Raw genomic sequence first — 21,708 nt, 5'->3', positions numbered from 1 at the left:
ACTAATCCTTCTCAGACTCTTCAAGCAATTAAACAGGGGGAAGCACTTTCAAACTCATTTTGTGAGGCCAGCATTACCCTGATATTAAAACCAGACAAATATATTACAAGAAAAGATAACTATAGATCAATATCTCTACTGAATAGTGATGCAACAATACTCAACAAAATACTAGCAAACCAAATTCAATGGCACATAAAAAGGATTACTACAAGATGATCAGGTAAGACTTATTCCTGGCATGCAAAGATGGTACAACATAAGAAAATGAAGTCAATATAATACACCATGTTAACAGATTGAAGGACAAAAGCTACCTGATCATCTCAATCCACATAGAAAAATAATTCGACAAAATTCAACAGCCATTCATGATTTTAAAAAAACACTTAACAAACTAGAAATAGAAGAAAATGTTCTCAGTATAACAAGGGCCATATGTGAAAACTAACCTCATACTCAGTGGTAGAAATGGAAAGCTTTTTCTCTAAGTTTGGAAACAAAGCAAGGTTGCCCATTTTTGTCACTTGTATTCAACATAGTGATGGAAATCCTAGCCAAAGAAATTAAACAAGAAAAAGAAATAAAATGCATTCAAATTGAAAAGCAGGAAGTAAAATTATCTCTGTTTTCAGAAAACATGATGCTACATGTAGAAAGTCCTGAAGACTACATACACACACACACACACACATAAGCGTGAAATGTTAGAACTAATAAACAATTCTGCAAGATACAAAAGTGAGTTGTGTTTATACAAACTAACAATGAGCAATCCGAAAAAGCTTTTTTTAGAAAATCCCATTTAAAATAGCATCATAAATAATAAAATTATTAGCAATAAACATAACCGAAAAGGTAAAAGGTGTATACCCTGAAAACTACAAAACATTATTGAAAGAAATTTAAAACACACATAAATGGAAAGACATCTCTTGCTACAGTGTGGATGTCTGTACGCCTAAGCTTCATGTTGAAGTTTGATCCCCAATACTGGAGGTGGGGACTAATGGGAAATGTTAGGGTCATGGCGGTGTATGCATCGTAAATGTCTTGGTGCCATTTTCACAGTAATGAGTGAGTTCTCATGCTGTTACTTCCCAGGAGAGCTGTTTGTCAAAAAGAGCCTGACACCTCCCCATCTCACTGTTGCCTCCACTTTTACCATGAGATCTCTGTACACGCTGGCTTTCCTTTGCCATCTGCCATGAGTGGAAGCAGGCTGAAGCCTTCACCAGAAGCCCAGTCTTCCAGTCAACAGAATCATGAGACAAATAAAACTTTCATTTATAAGCTACTCAGCCTCAGATATTCCTTTATAGCAACACTAAACAAACTAAGACATCTGTGTTTATCGATTGGAAAATTTAATATTGTTAAAATGTTTATTCTACCCAAAGCAATCTACAAATTCAATATAATTTCTAACAAAATCTCAATTTTTTTTACAGAAATAGAAAAAATTCTAAAATTTACACAAAGGACCCCCCAAAAGTAAAAACAGTCTTCAGAAAGAAAAAACAAAGTCGGAAGCCTCACATTTCCTGACTTGAAAACATATTACAAAGCTGCAGTAATCAAAACAATATGATACTGGCATAAGACAGACATATAGACCAACGGAACAGAATAGAGAGCCCAGATATAAACTCATATACATGGTCAAATGATCTTAAACGAGTATACCAAGGCTAAAGGGGAAAAGGTACACTTTTCAACAAATAGTGTTGGGAAAACTGGATATCCACATGCAGATGAATAAAATTGGGTCCTACTTTATAGTATATAACTCAAAAATTAACTCAAAATGTATTAAAGAACCAATAATAAAATCTACAACTCTAAAACTCTTAGAAGAAAATATAGGGGAAAGCTTCAAGACATTGGTTTTGGCAATAATTTTCTGACTATAACATAAAAAGCACAAGAAAGAAATGCAAAAATAGACAGGTAAAGTTGCATCAAACTAAAAAGCTTATGTACAGCAAAGGAAACCATCCATAAAGTAAAAACACAACCTATGGAATGGGAGAAAATATTTGCAAACCATATATCTGACAAAAAGTTAATATACAGAATATACAAAGAACTACAACTCAACAACAACAATAAACAAAAACCTGATTAGAAGTGATCAAAGAGCTTGCATAGATATTTCTCCAAGGATGATTATGCAAATCACCAATGAAGAATATTAGAATATGCTCAATCTCACTAATCATCAGGGAAATGTACATGAAAATGACAATGAGATACTACCTAATACCCCTTAGGATGGCCGCTATACAAAAAGCAGAAAATCAAAAGTGGTGGTAAGGATTTAGCAAAATTGGAACTCTTGTGTACTGTTAGTGGGAATATAAAATGGTGCAGCTGCTATGAAAAACATTATGGAGGTTTCTCAAAAAATTGAAAGTGTAATTACCATATGATAGAGTACTTTATCTTCTTAATATTTATCCAAACGAATTGAAAACAGAATCTCAAATAGATATTAGCACACCTAAGTTCATGGAAGCATTATTCACAATAGCCAAGAAGTAGAAGCAATGTAAATGTCTATTAATGGATGAATGGATAAAGAAAATTTGTTCATATATACAGTAAAATGCTATTCAGTCATGCAAAGAAGAAAACTCTGTCATATTACTACAGCATGGATGAACCGCCAGTCTATTAGGATAAGTGAAATAAGGCACTTACAGAAAGGTAAATGCTGCATGATTCTACTTAGATAAGATATCTAAGTGGTCAAACTCTTAAAAACAGAAACTAGAATGGTAGTTACCAGGGGCTGGGAGGCAGGGGAAAAAGAAAGTTATTGCTCAGTGGAAATAAGTTACAGCCCTGCAAGATGAAAAAGTTCTAGAGATCTGCTGCAAATCCATGGGTATATAGTTAACACTACTATACTGTATACTTAAAAAATAGTTAACATGGTTCATTTTAAGTTATGTGATTTTTTTTAAACACAATACAAAGTAGCTGCAATTTGAAGGCTCCAACTGGGCATGTTTTGCATAATTGGATCATCAAAGATGATAAAGACAATAAATAATAAATAACACAGGGAGGCCATAAATCAATAGGAATAGTTGAAAGAGAGAGAAATTCTACTTTGCAGCGTAATATCAGCTAATAAATGTAGAAAGAATGATAGGGTTTTTTTAAATGAAATTTTATAACCTCCAATGTAATAATTGATTCAGCAAGCATGCCAAACTGTTGAGTTAAAGGTTGCTGAAGGCAGAATGTTTACATGGTCCCAAGGTACTACCCCATAAATTACTTATAATTAGAAAGAAGAGAATGTACTTTTACGATGAAGAGATCTGGCATTCAACAACTTAACCAAATAACAGTTAGACATCTGGTCATTATGTTATACAATAAAAATTATATAACATCACCTACAATTTTTGCCAAAAATGTGTAACCTTAATCTAATCATGTGGAAGCAATAAAGAATGAGACATTCTACATGACAACTAGCCTGAACTCCTCAAAAAGTCAATGATAGAAAAAATTCAGAGGGCAGGAGGCTGTTCTGGGTGAAAAGATACTACAGAGATATAACTGTCAAATGCAACATATAAATTTTGATTGAATCCTGAAATTCAAAAAATAACCAGCTATGAAATACATTTTTAGGATCATTGGAGAAATCTGAATATGATATGTGTAGAATTTTATATTACCAAATTGTTGTTAATTTTCTTACGTGTAGGAGAATTTATTCTTAGAAGTTAGATGCTAAAATATTTGGGATTGAGATGTCATGATGTTTGCAGAATATCATTACTTTCAAATGGCTTAGCAAATAATGTGTGTGCATTGAGAAAGAGAAGCAAATGTTGCACAAGCATAAAAACTAGTGAATCTACATGAAGGGTATACAGATGCTCTTTTTTTTTATTTTCAAAATGAAAACTTGGGGAAAATAATGAAACACAGATTTCTAGTACAGTCATTTTGGGGAAATAGAAGAGGGAAATATATTGTACGTGAGCAAATTTCCCAAATATCCCCTTTATCCCTGCTCATTCACCCAATTTCCACTTCCTATTGCAGTTGCCACTTTATCCTACTCATTCTCCCTCCTCTATCTCCTCCTTCTTTCACTGTTTCCAACAAGCACTCACAGTGTGTGTGTGTGTGTCTGTGTGTGTATTTAGGGGTGTCTGTGTGTGCACGCAGACACACACAGACACACATAGAGAGACACCCCTAAATACACATTCATTGCAAAATTCATCCAGATTACCCACTGCCCTATACAAAATGAAAGCTAGATAATTTGCCAAACAGCCACATTATAACATAGCGCTGCATATTTATTTGAAAGGTGTTAGATTGGCAAGGTGAACAAAATGCTAAATTCGTCTTTAGCAATGAAGATTACAGCACGAATCCACCGGCAAGACAAGGTTCCCGACCAGGCGCGTTGGCTTATGGCTGTAATCCCAACATTCTGGTAGGCTGCAGTGGGTGGATTGCCTAAGCCCACAAGTTCAAGACTAGCCTGGGCAACATGGTAAAACTAATCTCTACAAAAAAATACAACTTAGCTATGTGTGATGGCGCATGCCTGTAGTCCCAGCTACTTGGGAGGCTGAGGTAGGGGAATCGCTGGAGCCCAGGAGGTTGAGGCTGCAGTGAGTTTTGATCACGCCACTGCACTCCAGCCTGGGTAACGGTGAGAACCTACCTCAAAAAAAAACACAAAAAACAAAAAACAAAAAAAGGTAAGATTTCTGCTTTCTCATACACAGCCCTGAACTCATAGGCCACTTTAATGGAGAATCTGTGAGAAGTACCTGAAAGGCAGGTGGCGGGAGGTTGAGATGCTTGACTTTCAAACACTGCCAAGCCTCTGACCATCTGAACTAGAAGAGGATATAGTTTAAAATTTGCCCCAGTAGCCAAGCAAATAACTGAATAAAGAACGTAAGAGACTCAAGGGAATGTCAAATGTGTAAAGTTAAACTCCAGGAAGTACAGACGTTATACTAGTCACCTCCATGCCAAAAAATCAGAAATTGCTATATGCTCAGGCAAGTCTCTTCCGCCCTGTAGGCCTTCAATGCTGTCTAGATTGGAAAGGAGAAAAGCAAGCTTGCTGTGGGCAGAACACAATCATTAGGAAGCAATATTGATCTAAAGATGCTTGATTAAGAAAAAACTAGACCTTGGACTCAAACCTCTAATGAGTTTACCATAAGCTTAGCTTGATATGCCGTTTCCTCCAAAAAATAGTCAATATTGCTAGTGCAGAAAATATGAAGAGTTTTAGATGTTAATTGTTTTTATTGACTTTGAGATACCCATATTTATAGGCATGGCACCCAGAGGTTCATGCAGAGAGTTAGTAACTATTTTCTGCCGGGTGCAGTGGCTCACGCCTGTAATCCCAGCACTTTGGGAGGCCGAGGCGGGCGGATCACCCGAGGTCGGGAGTTCGAGACCAGCCTGACCCCTCTCTACTAAAAGTACAAAAAAAAAAATTAGCCGGGCATGGTGGCGCATGCCTGTAATTCCAGCTACTCGGGAGGCTGAGGCAGGAGAATCGCTTGAACCTGGGAGGCGGAGGTTACGGTGAGCCGAGATTGTGCCAATGCACTGCAGCGTGTGCAACAAAAGCAAAACTCCGTCTCAAAAGAAAAAGAAAAAGAAAAAGAAACTATTTTCTGTCCGTGTTAACTTTCTTTCACTATGTGTGAGGCAAGGTTAGATTTCTTTTAAAGCTACCTCACTCATCTAGGGAAAGAAAGGGTGATGAATAAAAATTTTCCTTCAGTAAGCCCAAATCTGCTGACTTCACGAGCCAAAGCCTTCATGTCAAGTATAAAGCATTCAAACCTATGGGCGTATCCTTACATCTCTGGTACAAACATTTCTAAAAAGTTATTAAAATGATGCAATGCAAATGTATGTCCAAAAGGAGTAAACCCTGGCTGATTTATAGACTATTATAATTTCCCCACATTTGGAGTGTTTCTGTCGTCATGTTTGTCTGTTCATTCTGTTCTGAAGTTGTATCTGTGTGGCTGAAGCAACATATACAAAGCAGGTAATTTGGTTATGACACCGTCAGCATATGGCAGTGGAATAAAGTAGCAATCACTTTAAGCAGATAGAATATAACAGATATCTTCCATACACACAAAAACTACTGCACTAAAACCGGTGAAAATAAAACAGAAAAACAGAACTGTGAAAAACGAAATGATCACCAATTTGCTCTAACTAGAACTCAATGACTGCTAACATACTGATTACCGGAAATTTCTCATTATCGAAAACAAAATGAAATGATCCCAAGAAAAAAACCTGAGGCTTTTTCCCTGTTAATAATAGACAAAATAACTAGCGAGTGGTTGGTTCTATTCTTCAGAAAGAAAAACTTGATTCTCGAGGTTCCTTCCAATAATATGTTTAATTTAATGAAGAGGTTATAAAACAAAATTCTGCGGGGAATTGCAATAATTAGGGTAATGTGTCCACCCAAAATTATTCCAACTCTCCAACTTATTTACAGAACTAAATTGAGACAAATTGCTCTTTAAGTAAAAGTCACTGTGCTTTTGAAGGTCCAAAAGACGTAATTTTGTAGCATAGAACTCAGCATGCTACTTTGAAGTCGTGTTTCTTAAGACGTCTCTAAAGCAGCAATTAGCAGAATGTGTTTGAGGAAATGAGAAAACATTCCACATTATCATAAAGGTGTTAAAATTGTCCAAATGTTTAAATAATGTACACTTAAAACATATTCATGACATGAAGTGCTTTGTGATCAGCATTTACTACATCAAATGACAAATAAAAATGTGAAAGAATGGAGGGTATTGCACTAGAGCTGCATACACAAAGAATGAAACTCTCAAAAGATGTTACAATAAAATCGTGTTTTTTCACATGTGGGAGGGATTCTGGGTTCTCAGCTGTAGGACTCCTGAGAGACCATGTTTTACGGTGTGTTACAGAGTTCCAGGAGGTGCTTGGCCATAAAACCCTTCTCTGCAGATCCTCTCCGGAGACTAGTGTTCCGAAGGTTCACACTTTGGAAACTTCTTTCCCAGAAAACAGTAGGCTTATAATGGTAGGTGAAATCTTGGATGAGGATAAGATGGTGTATTAGTTTGCTAGGCTGCCATAACAAAGTACTACAAATTGAATGCCTTAAACAACAGAAATGTGTTGGCTTACAATTCCAGAGCCCAGAAGTCTGAGGTCAAGGTGTCAAGGTGTGTGCGGGGCCATGCTTTCTCTGAAGGTGCTAGGGATCTGTCCCAGGCCTCCCTCCTAGGTTCTGAGAGTCTTTTGGTTGATGGCTACACAACTCCAACCTTTCCATGGAGTTCTCTCTACATGCTTTTGTCTCTGTCCAAATTTTCCCTTTTTTATAAAAACACCAGTCCTATTGGATTAGGAGCCCATCCTACTCAAATATGACCTCATTTTAACCAATTACATCTGCAACAATCCTATTTCCAAATGAGGTCACATTCTGAGACACTGAAGGCTAGGACTTCAACACATGAATTTTGAGAGATCACAATTCAATCAGTAACAGATAGGATAACTCCAAGCTGTGTAGAAAAAGCAGTGAGTCTCTGTCAGCTTCAACATGACCGTGTTTGGGTGTGTGAATAAAGTTAGAAGGTGTGTCACAGGTAATGTTCCTAACAATAGCTGGAATACCTAGGTTTGCAAATAATTTAACTTTTTACATTAGAATAGACATAAGGCTATCCCTATGACAATGTTATTTTCACTTGTTTACACTCCTGATATTCTTATTAGAGAGGCAGTGAATGGGAACAGTGTTCACTTATGCATCAAGAATGGCACAAACCTAGCAACCTAGACTGCTGGGGACAGGTTTTGCACAAAATACCACTGGTCATGTATGCATAGTAGGAAAAAGATTGAGCACTGCTAGCAAAGATAAGGCCCAGCTCCTAAGTTTAGAATGCAAAGTTCCCCTAGGTCTAGCCCATTCCTACCTCTTTCCAAGCCTCCATCCCTGACACTCCTTGACTGAAATTTATATTCTACTAACATAAACTGCAGTGCTTCCCACCTACACATGCTGTTTCTCAACTTCATGCCTTTACACATGTGATTTTCCTGCATAAAGTAACCTCCTGTTCCTTCTAAATGACTCCTGCTCATTCATCCATTAAATTCAGTTCAGGGTCATGTCTCCTACGAACACTGCCCAGATGACTTTAACCGATTCTCCACTGGTGTTTTCATAACTTCTTATCTATGCATCTGTTATTGCGCTTACAATAGTCTTTGGAACATTCTGTTTACATCTGCTGTCCTAGAACCGGAGTTGCATGAGGGCAGAGACTATGTCTTATTTGTCTTTCTACCTCCAACTTGTAATAAAAAGCCTAACCAAGTAGGTATTAGGTGAACAACATAAAATTAAGCTGAAGGAGAAAAGGATTTCAGACTGATATTGCTAAGTAATAGACATTAAAATCATGCTTTATTCAGCATCTTTATTTTAATGAAATATAGTTGATCCTCATTACATGCCGATCCATTTTGGGGAATGAACCTATTTATTGGAGTTTATTTGTAACCCCAGAGTCATTCATTGCAGTGCTTTCAGTAATCCTTAGGCATGCACAGAGTGTTGAAAAATTTGCCTGTTTTCATGCACGTTCTCAGCCCAGGTCAAACAAGGCAATGCTCTGCCTTCTTGTTTCAGCTCTCACACTGTAAGCAAGTGTCCTTTTTATGGTCTATTTAGTGGCAGTTTTTCACATTTTTGTGGTTTTCACTGGTGACGGTATTGTTTAAAACGGCCCCCATGCATACTGCTGAAGTGCTGTCTGTTGTCCTTGAGTGCAATAAGGTATCTTTCAATAAAAACACATGTAAAGCAAGTTTGCATATTGATTGTTTGATGAAAGTGTTGTGACCGGAAGCTCCCAGGAGCCTAACCCTATGGTTTTCCTAGGAGCTGTAGTTCAATATTAGCTAATTCAGTGTTCACAGTGACTTTATATACAACTACCATGATTAACGAGAATCAATTGTAACGCTATAAAGCCAGTTTCACTCTTCACATCTCTCTCACCATGAGTAGTTCTACTGTTAACTTATGCTTCAGTTTGCCATTTTTAAATCTTGTAATGGTAAACTATTAGACAAAAGAGATGTTAGTGGTGTTTTCTGTGAGCCAGCCTTAATATATCCCAATGAACTAGGAGCTGGATTTCCTGGTGCATATTTTGTTACACTTCCGAGTAAAACTAGTTTCTTTCTTTTTCTGACTAACCATAGAATTCTCCAGGCCATATAATTTATCATTTAAAAATATTCAATTCAGCTCTTTTTTATATATATAGACTTTTGCTATGTTTCCATAATTTCAAAAAGATTGTAAGTCCCTAGTGAGCTACCATACATTTCATATCAATTTTATATCCTCAATATGGCCTCACTCAGGTCCCACTACATACATAGTATAAGCTCAATAGAAATTTGTTGAAGGGATTAAATTGTTAACTACTCTCCAGAGAAAAATATTAAATAATTATAACTGGCAAAGACATCAGAATTCTACACAGATGAATACAAGATTGATAATCTACTCCCCAGGATATCTTTGACTGTAAAACCACAAAACATATATAAATGTTACTACTTTTTATCCCTGGAACTTTCATCTCATCATCCCCCTGCCTCTGCCTCAGCACCCACCTGCTCCATTCCTATATTTCCTGATGGCTCTTCCTTGATTTCCTTGCCGGATTCATCCCTCTGCCCTTCTCTTACCTGCACTGACATCCCCCAAGGTTATATGCTTGGCCTGATTCATTTCTGCTTCTAAGCTATTTCCCAAATATCCACACACTGCAGTTGTTCACTCTAAAGCAGGTAATGATCAAGTAGACATTCCAGCTTTAACCAGTTTTTTTTCAAGCCCAGAGATGAACGTCCAATTTTTACTTATTCACACATAAACTCATTAATATCCCTAAAAATATCACTTCTCTCCAATCTTTATTTTGGAGAAAAGCATTATGATTTAATCCACTCAATTTTGTTTCTTTCCTCTTTTACCTCCTACATCCAAAACATTCCTAAATATTGATCATTCCTTTTTTTTTTTTCCTTGACAGTGTCTCGTTCTGTCGCCAGGCTGGAGTGCAGTGGCACAATCTCGGCTCACTGCAATGTCTGCCTACCGGGTTCAAGCAATTCTCCTGCCTCAGCCTCCAGAGCAACTAGAACTACAGGGACATGCCACCACACCCAGATATTTTTTGTATTTTTAGTAGAGATGGGGTTTCACCATGTTGGCCAGGATTGTCTCGATCTCTTAACCTCATGATCCGCCTGCCTCAGACTCCCAAAGTGCTGAGATTACAGGCATGAGCCACTGTACCAGGCCAGTGATTCCTTCTTTATCTGCCTTCTATCTTTTCCTTCTTTCCATTGTTGCTAATGCTGACCGATTTCAAATTCTTAGTATCTTTGCCTGGACTATTACAGTATCTCCTTTATCCTCTTGACTGCCTACCTCATTCTCTTACCATCTCAAACTATTTTTGAAACTGCAACTGTCCTGAATTTCTCTCATTTGTCCCTTCAAATCTACTCTTCACTCCCCTCCACTTTGATCTGTTCTCCTGGAAGCTGAAGTGTGTGGAATATATCAAGAGCTCTTCTCCTCTAGCTCCCAGTTGGGTTTGACCACTGGGAAATGCTGGTAGGAGTTCAAAGGGTGGGCAGACAGGAAATCCAGGTTATTTAATTCTCCTGGCATGTTTGATCCTATTAGGTGGCCTTCTTTACACAGCTTTCTCTCCAGATTTTCTCATTTAGAGGTGTGAATGGTGAAGCCCCGCCCCCAGCCCCAGTTTCAAGTCTTAGAGGCTTTATTTCTTTTGATTTTCATCCAATCCGCCCACATCTTTTGCAGAATCCCTTTATTAAACTTTTTTCAGGTTACCTGATTTCAATGTGCCATCTGTTTTTCAACTGATGTACTAACAATTTATTTAGCAAAAGAGGTTTAATTATGCCACTCCCTTATCCCAAAATCTTGAAGTGTTTTTTCATTATCTGAGTTCCAAACTTTCTAGCCAGTATTCAAAGTCTTCCATAGTGTCTCCCCATCCTTCGTCTCTCATAACCACACCAGTCCATTTGACTCACCCATGATCACTGAGTCTACCCAAATTCCCTAAAAAGCTATATATTGTTATACACTAGGCCCAGGAGTTCTTTCTATTCTTTCTTTTTCTGGTGAAAGTATATTTACATTTGAATGCTCTGTTAAAAATACTGTCTTGCCACATGCACGCATATATTTGTCACAGCAGTATTCACAATAGCAAAGACATGGAATGAACTTAAATGCCTATCAGTGGTAGACTGGACAAAGGAAATGTAGTACATATATACCATGGAATACTATGTAGCCATAAAAAAGACAAGATCATGTCCTTTGCAGGAGCATGGATGGAGCTGGAGGCCATTATCCTTAGCAAACTAATGCAGGAACAGAAAACCAAATACTGCATGTTCTCACTTATAAGCAGGAGCCAAATGATAAGAACACATGGACACAAAAAGGGGAACAACAGATACTGGGGCCTACCAGAGGGTGGACGGTGGAAGGTGGAAGAGGATCAGGAAAAATAACTAATGAGTACTAGGCTTACTACCTGGGTGACAAAATATTCTGTACAGTAAAGCCCTGTGACACAAGTTTACGTATGTAATAAACCTGCATATATACCCCTGAACTTAAAAGTTAAAAACATACTGTCTTTCAGTGAAGGCTTCTTTGTTGAAATCATCTCCTATTTTTTTGTTCTTTTACGTCTATTGAATCATTAATTAAATTCCAACTGAAGACATTATATTAGTAGTATTTTTCATATGTTCATATTTTTCTATGTTCACTTTAAAATGTTCCTTTTTGACATGTATATTAAATGCACCAAAGATTTAGCTTTCAGTGTATGCTAGTTACCAGCAGAAAATGTGGCCTGAGTTGGGTGCTACACACAACAGTAGTTCTACCATTCATGTAAAAGCTGCACTATTCCCAATCATATAGCAACTTCTATGCTATTACGCATTATCAAAAAGTGATGATATTGAGAGAAAAATACAGATGTCAGAGAAAAATACATACACAGGCTCTATATGTAGTTTTTGGTGAGAGGGGAAAAAATCAGAAATAAATATAATTCTCAGAACAACATCTTAATTTCAGTGGAAAGAAAGCAAAGGACGTTGGCAAGGATGATGGATGGAGCCAAGGTAGAATAGTCTTCTATGCGTTGACTCATAACCATGTGAACTGGGAAAGGAAGTTGAGAAATTCCCCCAAGAGAACCACGGGATTTCTCCCTGGGGTATTCTGTGCTGAGAATGTAGAATAAATGTTACACCAATTTCTTCTCATACTAACATCAAAATTTCTCTGACTCTGGGTCTACGGTCAACTTTGAGACACAAAATATCAACAGCTACAAAATATACTAGGACTTGAGGATCTAGTTTCTATCTGAGGCTAGGATTAAACACCCAGGTCAAGTTGAGCGAGTGAAACAAATTTCAATATACTTCTATTTATTTATTTATGATCTATACTCAGTAATGCTTACATTGAAATCTGAGAGGATATATTCAACTGTCAATGATTAAAGCAAAGACTCAAGAGGTGGTTGCAAGTTTGAAGTTATAAATACTGAACTTGAAGAAAAAAAAGGGAAGGGAAGACAACAGTCTAAGCCCACCATTCAGGTATTTGGGCTATAAGGTGAAATACAATCAGATACTTTAGAACAATAAAAATATTAACAAAAAGTAAGAAAGTAGCATTTCCAGCCACATACACTTGGTGCTTAATTGGGTATCTGGGTTTTTTAGCCACTACAGATAGAGAAAATGCTCAGCACAAAATGAAAGAGGGTGGGACAAAAAGTATTAGCAATGTACTGTCGAACATCAAAGCTCATCTAGAATTTCCCTTGAATCAGGCCTTTTCTTAAAATAAGGCACATGCATCCAAGGCTCTGTGGGATGACAGCATAAAGTCCAGACCAATTCATGGTGGAAGAAAACACACATGTGAAGAAGGTTGTCCCGCATTTTACCAAGCCATGTTGCTGCCATCTCTAATTTTGTGGAACTCTTTCTTGCCTTTCTGTGCATTTCTCTCCCCACAATTTCCGCAGTTTCCAGAACCCACAGCTTTTCCTCACTCCCCACTCAGGCCACTGCTGGCAGAACACATGATTAGACTAAAACCAAACTCAGATGCTGAAGTTAGAGGCGGCCCATCATGGAAGGAACACGGTCTACTTCCATCTTTCGGTAAACCTTTTAAACTACAGGGGAAGACTTCTTTAGGAAAGAATAACTAGAACATAACATGCCCAGGAATCCACGACATTTATTTCCATGTAATGGGAACTGAGTCAAGTGTTATTTGGTACTCATAATTATTTCTATGAGTCGGATATAAAATCACATTACTCAGAAACCTGGATTCTATCTTCTCCTTGTAAATACATAATTAAAGCTTTAACTTGGAAGAGAAGCCTTTGCTTGTAGAAAGAAATAAAAGTGTATTTTAGTTTGAAATTGTAATCACATCAGTTTTATGACCATCAGCTGTATTCACGATCAAATATTTATCTTGACAGCTATTTTTATGCTACATTTTAAACTCATACGTGATTGATCTAAACAGTCATCTTGGTTCCTCCAGAATAAGGCTCGGGACACAGCTGACAGAGGAAGAAACACTGCAAGGGGTTGGTGTTTTCATTGGAGTAGAAGTCACTGCCATGTTTAAGTTAAAAGAATATCGACACAAACTATTTTGTTACTTATTTTTTCACTAATCCACAATAGTGGCTTTGTTTTATCAGAAGGGAATTCTTTATCCAAATTTGTGGTCAATTATTGTTTCTTTTAAAATACCATTATTTTGAATTCTGGTTATAAACAAACTAAAAAATATCCTTTTTCTCCTCTAAGGTTAAATATTGAAATAGCATGTCTAGAAGAAAATAAAGTTTCTGGGAGCAGTAGCTTTGTGTTAATTGCCAAAACAAAATTGAATGGTTGACACATAGTATTAAAAGTGGATATAAATATTCTAGTTTCACTATATTACTATATTTGAAAATCAGAATGGGCGGTTTGAATTTCTTCTGGTAGCTTTAGTTACTTTGCACATATATGAGACACTTATACAAAGTACTTCCTATTTTAGTCTAGATCAAATACAGTATTTTTCATGTTGCTTGAACATACAGGAGGAAAGCTTTCCAATGCTTCCATCACCATCCCCTGAGAAATGGGCCACATTGTACAACCACTGCATTAAAAATACTAATTGTAGGCTTGGATTAATGGAACTACAAGACAAAGCACAATTTAGGTAAACGGAATCAAGTTTACTAACCTAAAAGGCAAAACCACAAAGTACTGTCAGGATACGGGCAGAGAAACAAGTAACACTTTCCAAGAGAGAGGTACAAGCTTCCGAACCCCAAAATCCACACCAAGATTAAACAGATGAGAATAAAGCATCAGAAAGAATAAGACCTTTACTTTGTCTGAAAGTCCAGCTTCCAGGCCTGGACTTCAAGGGCCAGATTCATAAACAGATGTAACTTTTTTGCAGATGCTGAAATAATTCACCACATAGGCAACAGTAAATTGGAGACCACTTCTTCTGGTCTTAGAAACCTCGTAATATCTGAATTTTGCAATAAAGGTGTAACTGCACAGGGTGGCCCAGCATGCTTAGGCATGAACACAGTTCTCATTGATAAGTCTCACCTCTCCAGACTAACCCAGATTGACCAGGGCATATTGGTCAGTGCCACGCAACAAGGAGAAAAGTCAGTTACGCAGTTACTCTCTGAGAGTCATGCTAGTTGAAGAGAAAAATTAGCAAGAAAGGAACAATGCCACATTTCACATTGAGAAGAAAAGAAAGTAGAAAAGGAAAACTGTTTCTTTGGATCTCACACACTAGACACACGTCCCTCTTTCATTTATCTTAATAAATTTTGAGCACTTGTTTCATGCCTTGTACTGTTCTAGAAGCTGAGGAAAGAATTGTGTGCAAAAAGAAACATTGCTCAAATCAAGTTGACATCCTACTGGGGTTATCTTCTGTGTTACCTCAAGGTTATTGGATGTAGGGGGAAAAAACTATTTACTAGACAGATTTTCGGGAAAGCTATCAAAGCTATGAGGAGTGAACATGTGGGAGATGAGAGAATGTTCAGGTACAAAATTTTAGTGTTTCCCATGGGCCTATTTGTTAACTTGTACTGAAAGTTTTAGAAACTTTAAAATAGAAATAACTCATAATACACAGAAAGTCATGGGGGACAGGGAGAGGTTAGCAGAAAATTACTTAAAGCCAGAGAGTATCAGATTTCTTTCTGTAGGAGGATAACCATTCTTAAAATTATTGTTAGTTAATTATGATCTTCTTGCAGACTCCTCAGTGTCTCTCTTGAATGTAGTCAGAGGTGATGAATGTAGTCAGAGGTGTGACTGAAGTCGTGGTGCTAGAAGCAACAAGGAGTAAATTGTGGAAAGCTTCTTCTCTCTAAAGCATTCAAACTTACTGTTTAAGAACATGGTGCAGGTTAAATTTGGCCCAAGGGTTACCAAATTACAGCCTCTGCCACAGTACTATGAAAATCTATGCTTTTTAAATGATAAAAATAGTAATAATCATTATTGTCATTTTTCATCAGAGAGTATTATTAGTGCACCTCTCTTATTTTTTGCCACCCAGAATCCAGTTACCCTTCCTTTCATGATTATAACCTATTTTTTCCTGAGTGGATGGCAACCAATGCATCCCCTAATTTCTAACCACATACTTTGAGTAAGCCTCCATCCCAGGAAGAGATGGAGCATTTGGGCCTAAGCCAAGAAAAGCATTATAATTACCTCAGAAGGGGTGATTGGTTTTGTAAGGACATGACCCAGTTAGACCTAGTGAGATGCAGTAAACTCTTATAAACCTGTTATTTGTGGAAAATAGATTTTGCTTTTTATGTTTGATGTGAAAATGGGGCATTGTAAGGTCTAAAGCTATTCCCATCATCCTAGGACTGTGAAGGTAGAGCCTGTATGAATAAACATCACCGGAGTTTACAGATTTGGGTTTCCATGGCAATTTAATATCTCTGTGGCACAATTTTCTACTCTAAAGTCAAGGGGGATGGTCTAGATCAGTGACTCTTAAAGTTTTCTACCTACGGAGAAAAATAAATACTTACTCTCAAAGGGTGATGCAGTATAACTCCACACAGCCTGTCATCAGTGGAAATTTGATTCAATTTTATGTTCTGTTTTAAATATAGGCACTACAAAATTGTCATAATGTTTATCTCAATATAAACATAATTCTCCATGAAGACCTGATGTGCCAGGAAGATGGGCGATGGCTGTGTTTCTTCTGGAGCTTCCTCTAGCCCTTGGCCCATCACTCTTGCCTTGAGGGCATTGAGAAACATGGGGGGCACATCTGCTAAAGAAATGCCCACCATTAAAAGTCTGTTAAATTGCTTTTTTGAACACTTGACCTTAAAGATGCCCTACAAACTATTTACATGTAAAAGAGTGATATCATTGAGCTTTCCTGTAATTCAAATTAATAAAACATTACCAAATAATTATTTCTTCAGAATTCAAATGGGTCCTCTTTTTCTCTTTTTCTACTTCTCCCTATCACTACTATTCTGCTCCCTTGCCGTTTTGTTTTTGTTTTTTATCCCATTTTGGATAAAAATTATAAATTAAAATTATAATATGAATTTGAAGATTGCTACTCAGCTAGCATAAACAAGCAACCCTGTCTCCCCTTATCCAACATACTAATATATGTATTGTTTTCTTAAATGCAAATGCCTTAGGCTTTTACAAGTTAACAGGCTGTTTCACCCTCCTCATTCCCACCAAAGGAAGCTAAACAAACAAGGGAGGGTGGATGAGAACAAAACATGTTTTTACTTCCAGGAGGGCTTTATGTGAAAGCGTCCAGCTCTGAGGATGCAGTATGAGTCCTGCCAAGCTTCAGGCAAAGCACCCTCCAAAAACCTGAGGACATTATGCTAACGTGGGGAGTAATTGTGGAAACAACATGTTACAGAGACACTGAAAACTAATCCTGGATTTTCCAGTGTAATGTACATTTGCTGGAACATTCAACTCTTCCCAGGCAGAAGTCAGAATGTTTATAGCTTTCAGCCTCACTGTTTGTAAATGGAAAGCTGAGCTCAGAATTCATAATAACTGATTAAGCTGCTGTTTTTTACCCAACCTTAGCAGGGGAAAAAGCAGTGGGTTCTCATACTGAACCATAAACACATGTTATGTTATGTGTAATAAATTCCCTAACATTGTACTTTTCTTGAAGGGGAGAATGAGGGATATAATAGAACATTTTTAACTAAAAGCTAAAAGAGACTGTCTAGTTGGCATATCAAGTTAGAAATGAAAAGAAATCCATTTAAGTACTGTAGCATATGTATTTCATGGGCTAGCATCATAGAATACTGAAGTTAGAAGAGCTGCAGAAGTACCTAATCCAAAATTCTTTCTTTACAAAAGACAAAACTGAAAACCAATGAAGCGAAATGATTTAAAGTCACATAGAGAGTTAGTGTCAACACAGATAATAGGCTCAATTCTCCTGATTTCTAATGCAGCAGACACTGATGGTAACTACTGATCAGTGCCACATATCATACACGTCATGTCACAGCATTCTGAAACATGTAAGTTCTTTTTCCCACTGTCTTGACGACTTTAGACCTAGGTATGTAGCCTTTACCATCATGTGGGACTTTGTTTATGGAAACGGCCTTGCCCCACCTCCTCATGGCCTGAGAATGAATGCCTTTGGCTAAGTAAGAAAGCTCAGAAAATATCTGTGAGTAGGTCTGATTTTGATGAGTCAAGAAGAAAACTATTGATTATGAGCTAGGAATAAAAACAGTGGGTCAAAATATAGTAACCACTTTTCTGGTTTCTTATATTTGATGCTTTGACATCTTGGAGACTTGCAGACTCTGGATAGACTGACCCTAGTTAATTCTTAGAGATAGGAAAAGACTGGCTTATGAGTGCACCTTTCATATGCCAAATAACCAATCCAGAGCCCACATCTCAACCACCTTCTTTATTAGCCCTTTACACTGAGGACCACTGTCCACCTGCCCTAATCACTCCAGACCCAGATACCAGACAACTAGGGACAGCCCGTAGATCCTATAGCGCACTGAAATTACTCGAACTCATCAATACCAAACCTGTTTGCCCTTCCTTGCCAGTCGCTTCCTATGGAAACCATAATAAAGACTTTTGTCCACATTTTCCCCTCACTCCCTCTGTCTCCTGATACCAGTGCTTCCCCGGGGTGGCTGAGTGTGGCGTGGTGTACCCCTTCCTCCTGGAACTGTGAATAACAAACTGTCTTTTCAATGGCAACCATCTCCTAACCTGGTCACCTGCATAATAATAACAAAACCTACATTTTGAAACACAGAGGTCAAAAGCCAAGAAAATTAAAGGTGCCACAATCAGAGAGAGGTTTGAAGCAAGCAAGAACAAACAAGAGATAAGTCACAAGTAGGGATAATGTGGCAAATGTCTAGCTCAGAAGGAACTCACGCAAACCCAGAATACTGATGGGACTATGCCTTTGGTGCCCTCCTGCTGATATGGGAGGGTTGCCTTCAAGTGTTAAAGTGACACATCAACAAGTTCCTCCTGAACACATGCTTAATAAGTGGCATGTGAGCACTTGAACATTCCTAGACACAGACTCACTATGCAGCGTTCCCATGACCGGCGCCCTAGTTCCAGTCCATAGCAGAAAGCTGAAACAGCCTCTTACTCATCTCTGCTTTTTTTTCCCACCCTTATTTAATTCATCTATTCTATCCCTTCTAAGTTACAGCTTGAATGTTCGTCAGAATCTTCCATAGCTCCTCATATCTTCCTCATTTAAACTGAAGCCTCGCCATTACAGTCAGAACTTTCCAAACGGTGTCTCCAGCCTGTCCTCTAGTCCTGACTTCCACACTTCTGTTACATTCCCTACAATGTGGCAAAATTAAAGTATTCACTGTCCACAGCACGTTATTCCCATGCACTGAACCACTTCATTACAAGAAGAACCACAAAATATATTTTACAACACTGATTTTGGACATAAACATACCTGGATTTGAATTCTTGGCCACAAACTGTGGTGTGATCTTGGCACTCTCAGTCCTTTTTTTGCTCATGACAAATAGATTTCATAATATATATGTCATAGGATGATTAAAGAGGTTAAACGAGATAGTACATGTAAAGATGTCAGCACAATTTTGGTGTAAATTAACACTAGTTAACATAGGCTATTTTATCGTTGCTCACCTTAAGCATATTAGAGTTTTCAAAGTATGTCAGATACATAATGACATTTGCTACTCATGAAGTTCTAACATGTATTATAACTGTTGCCGTTTTACAGATGAAAAACCTCAGACTCAAGAGAAGTGACTTGCTCCATGTCATATAATCAGGTAAGAATTACAAAAGTTCTCCCTTTTTTTTTTTTTTTTCTGAGACAGAATTTCGCTCTTGTTGCCCAGGCTGGAGTACAATGGCGTGATCTCGGCTCATGGCAACCTCCGCCTCCCAGGTTGGTTCAAGCAATTCTCCTGCTTCAGCCTCCCAAGTAGCTGGGATTACAGGTATGCACCACCATGACCAGCTAAATTTGTATTTTTAGTACAGATGGGGGTATCATCATGTTGGCTAGGCTGGTCACGAACTCTTGACCTCAGGTGATCCACCAGCCTCGGTCTCCCAAAGTGCTGGGATTACAGGAGTGAGCCACTGCGCCTGGCCTAAAACAGTTCTTCACCTGCTTCTTACTTTCATTCTTTTCTTCTCTACATTGCATATGACATGATACCATATAAAGTCATTTAATGAAACGAATGGAAATAGTCATGTTTTATTCTCACATTACCTAAGAATTAAGAAGAAATTTTTTAAAAACTTAGTTTACTGATTATTTGCATGTGCCTAACACTGCGTTAAGAGTTTTACATAAATTTTTATGATTTAAATATAACAACACATCTGCAAGTTATATACTATTACAATATTTTCAGGTGAGAAAATGAAAACTTACAGAGATTAACTTGTTCATATCACACAGGTAGCAACTGACAACACTGTACTCATCTAAGACAAAAGCCAACATACTTAAACACTAGATTAAGTTGCTATTCAAATTAGGCATGTAATTAATTTCTATTGAATCAAATTTTAAATGACATATGGAAAATAAAACTGCCTTGCTCTGTAGTAGAGGGAAAAATAATGAGATTTTCTGGAAAACTGATTTGTGTGTGTTTGTGCCTGTGTGTGTGTGAGTAAAACAGATAAATAGATGATAGATGATAGATAGATAGATAGATAGATAGATGATAGATGAGAGATAGATAGATAGATAGATAGATAGATAGATAGACAGACAGACATTGTGCCCAAGCGTATAAACATGTTTCAATAAGCACTCTTTCTTTTAACAATAATAGAAATCCAATTTAAGCCAAGCACATGGATATTTGGAGGGTGGGAGGGAAGACAATCTTCCAGCCTCATTTGCCACTAGCTGTAACCCTGTGGAAAGTTCTGATCAATGGAGTGTTAGGAGAGAAGATGTAAATAACTTATAAGATACACCTTAAATGTGAGTGCTAGTCACTTTTTTTCCCTTTCTTCTACCCTGCTTAGATCATGAATGTGATGAATGGAGGTAAAATGTAGATTAGGTGAATGAAAATTGCTCCTTAAGGGTGGCATTGTGGACACCTCAAAGTAGCCTGAGTCCCAGACAACTGTATGCCCCGAACGTTCTAGATCCTAACTTTACACGAGAAAAAAATAAGTGTCTATCTGTTTAAACCACTGTTATTTTGGTTCTCTATTACATACAGCTAGACAAATTATAACAATTCTTATATCTTAATTATTTACTTACGTATAAACCAAAGCTGAGAACAGAAAGAAGGAAACAATTGAAATATTTTTTGAGGGACTTATGGGTTAAGTGTCTAGCCACAGACTTAAGAAATTTCAGAGCTAAGAGGGACATTAACAGTAATCTAATCTATTCACAGACGCAACCCTCAAATCTACTGTCCAAAATTATGAAATCCAGTCATGGGGATAAGCTAAATTAGATGTATCTAAAATAAAGTGTTAATTTTCGTAGTTGTCAGAGCCACATCTATGTAGTTAAGTATTCATCACTTGGATTGAAAATATACAGGGCCCTGATACTTGCCTAAAATGTACTGAGTCTATACGAAGTGATACAGGAAGGACAAACAACTGAAGTCATTGCAGGAGTTCAACGGGAGATATTAATCAAAAGAAGATTGCCAAATGGGCACATAAATTGACCACTATGGACCAGGCACAGTGGTTCACATCTGTAATTCCAGCACTTTGGGTGGCTGAGGCAGGAGGATCAGTTGAGTCCAGGAGGTCCAGTTGAGTCCAGGAGGTCAAGACCAGTCTGGGCACAATAGCAAGACCCCTTCTCTACAAAAAAAAAAAAAAAAAAAAAAAGTACCACTATGCTATACCTAAGATCCTTCATTATCTTCATTT

General features: G+C 37.6%; 1 long non-coding RNA gene across 2 annotated transcripts in view; it reads right to left on the bottom strand.

The window, feature by feature from the left end:
- The window catches only part of LOC123569797 (uncharacterized), a 167,456-nt gene that overhangs the window by 14,110 nt on the left and 131,638 nt on the right, over nucleotides 1-21,708 (bottom strand). The window lies entirely within an intron of this gene.

The sequence above is a fragment of the Macaca fascicularis genome, chromosome 17, assembly GCF_037993035.2.
Source record: "Macaca fascicularis isolate 582-1 chromosome 17, T2T-MFA8v1.1".
NCBI classification, from domain to species: domain Eukaryota; kingdom Metazoa; phylum Chordata; class Mammalia; order Primates; family Cercopithecidae; genus Macaca; species Macaca fascicularis.
The sequence above is the reverse complement of the archived record's forward strand: the minus strand, read 5'-3'. Positions and strand labels throughout refer to the sequence as shown.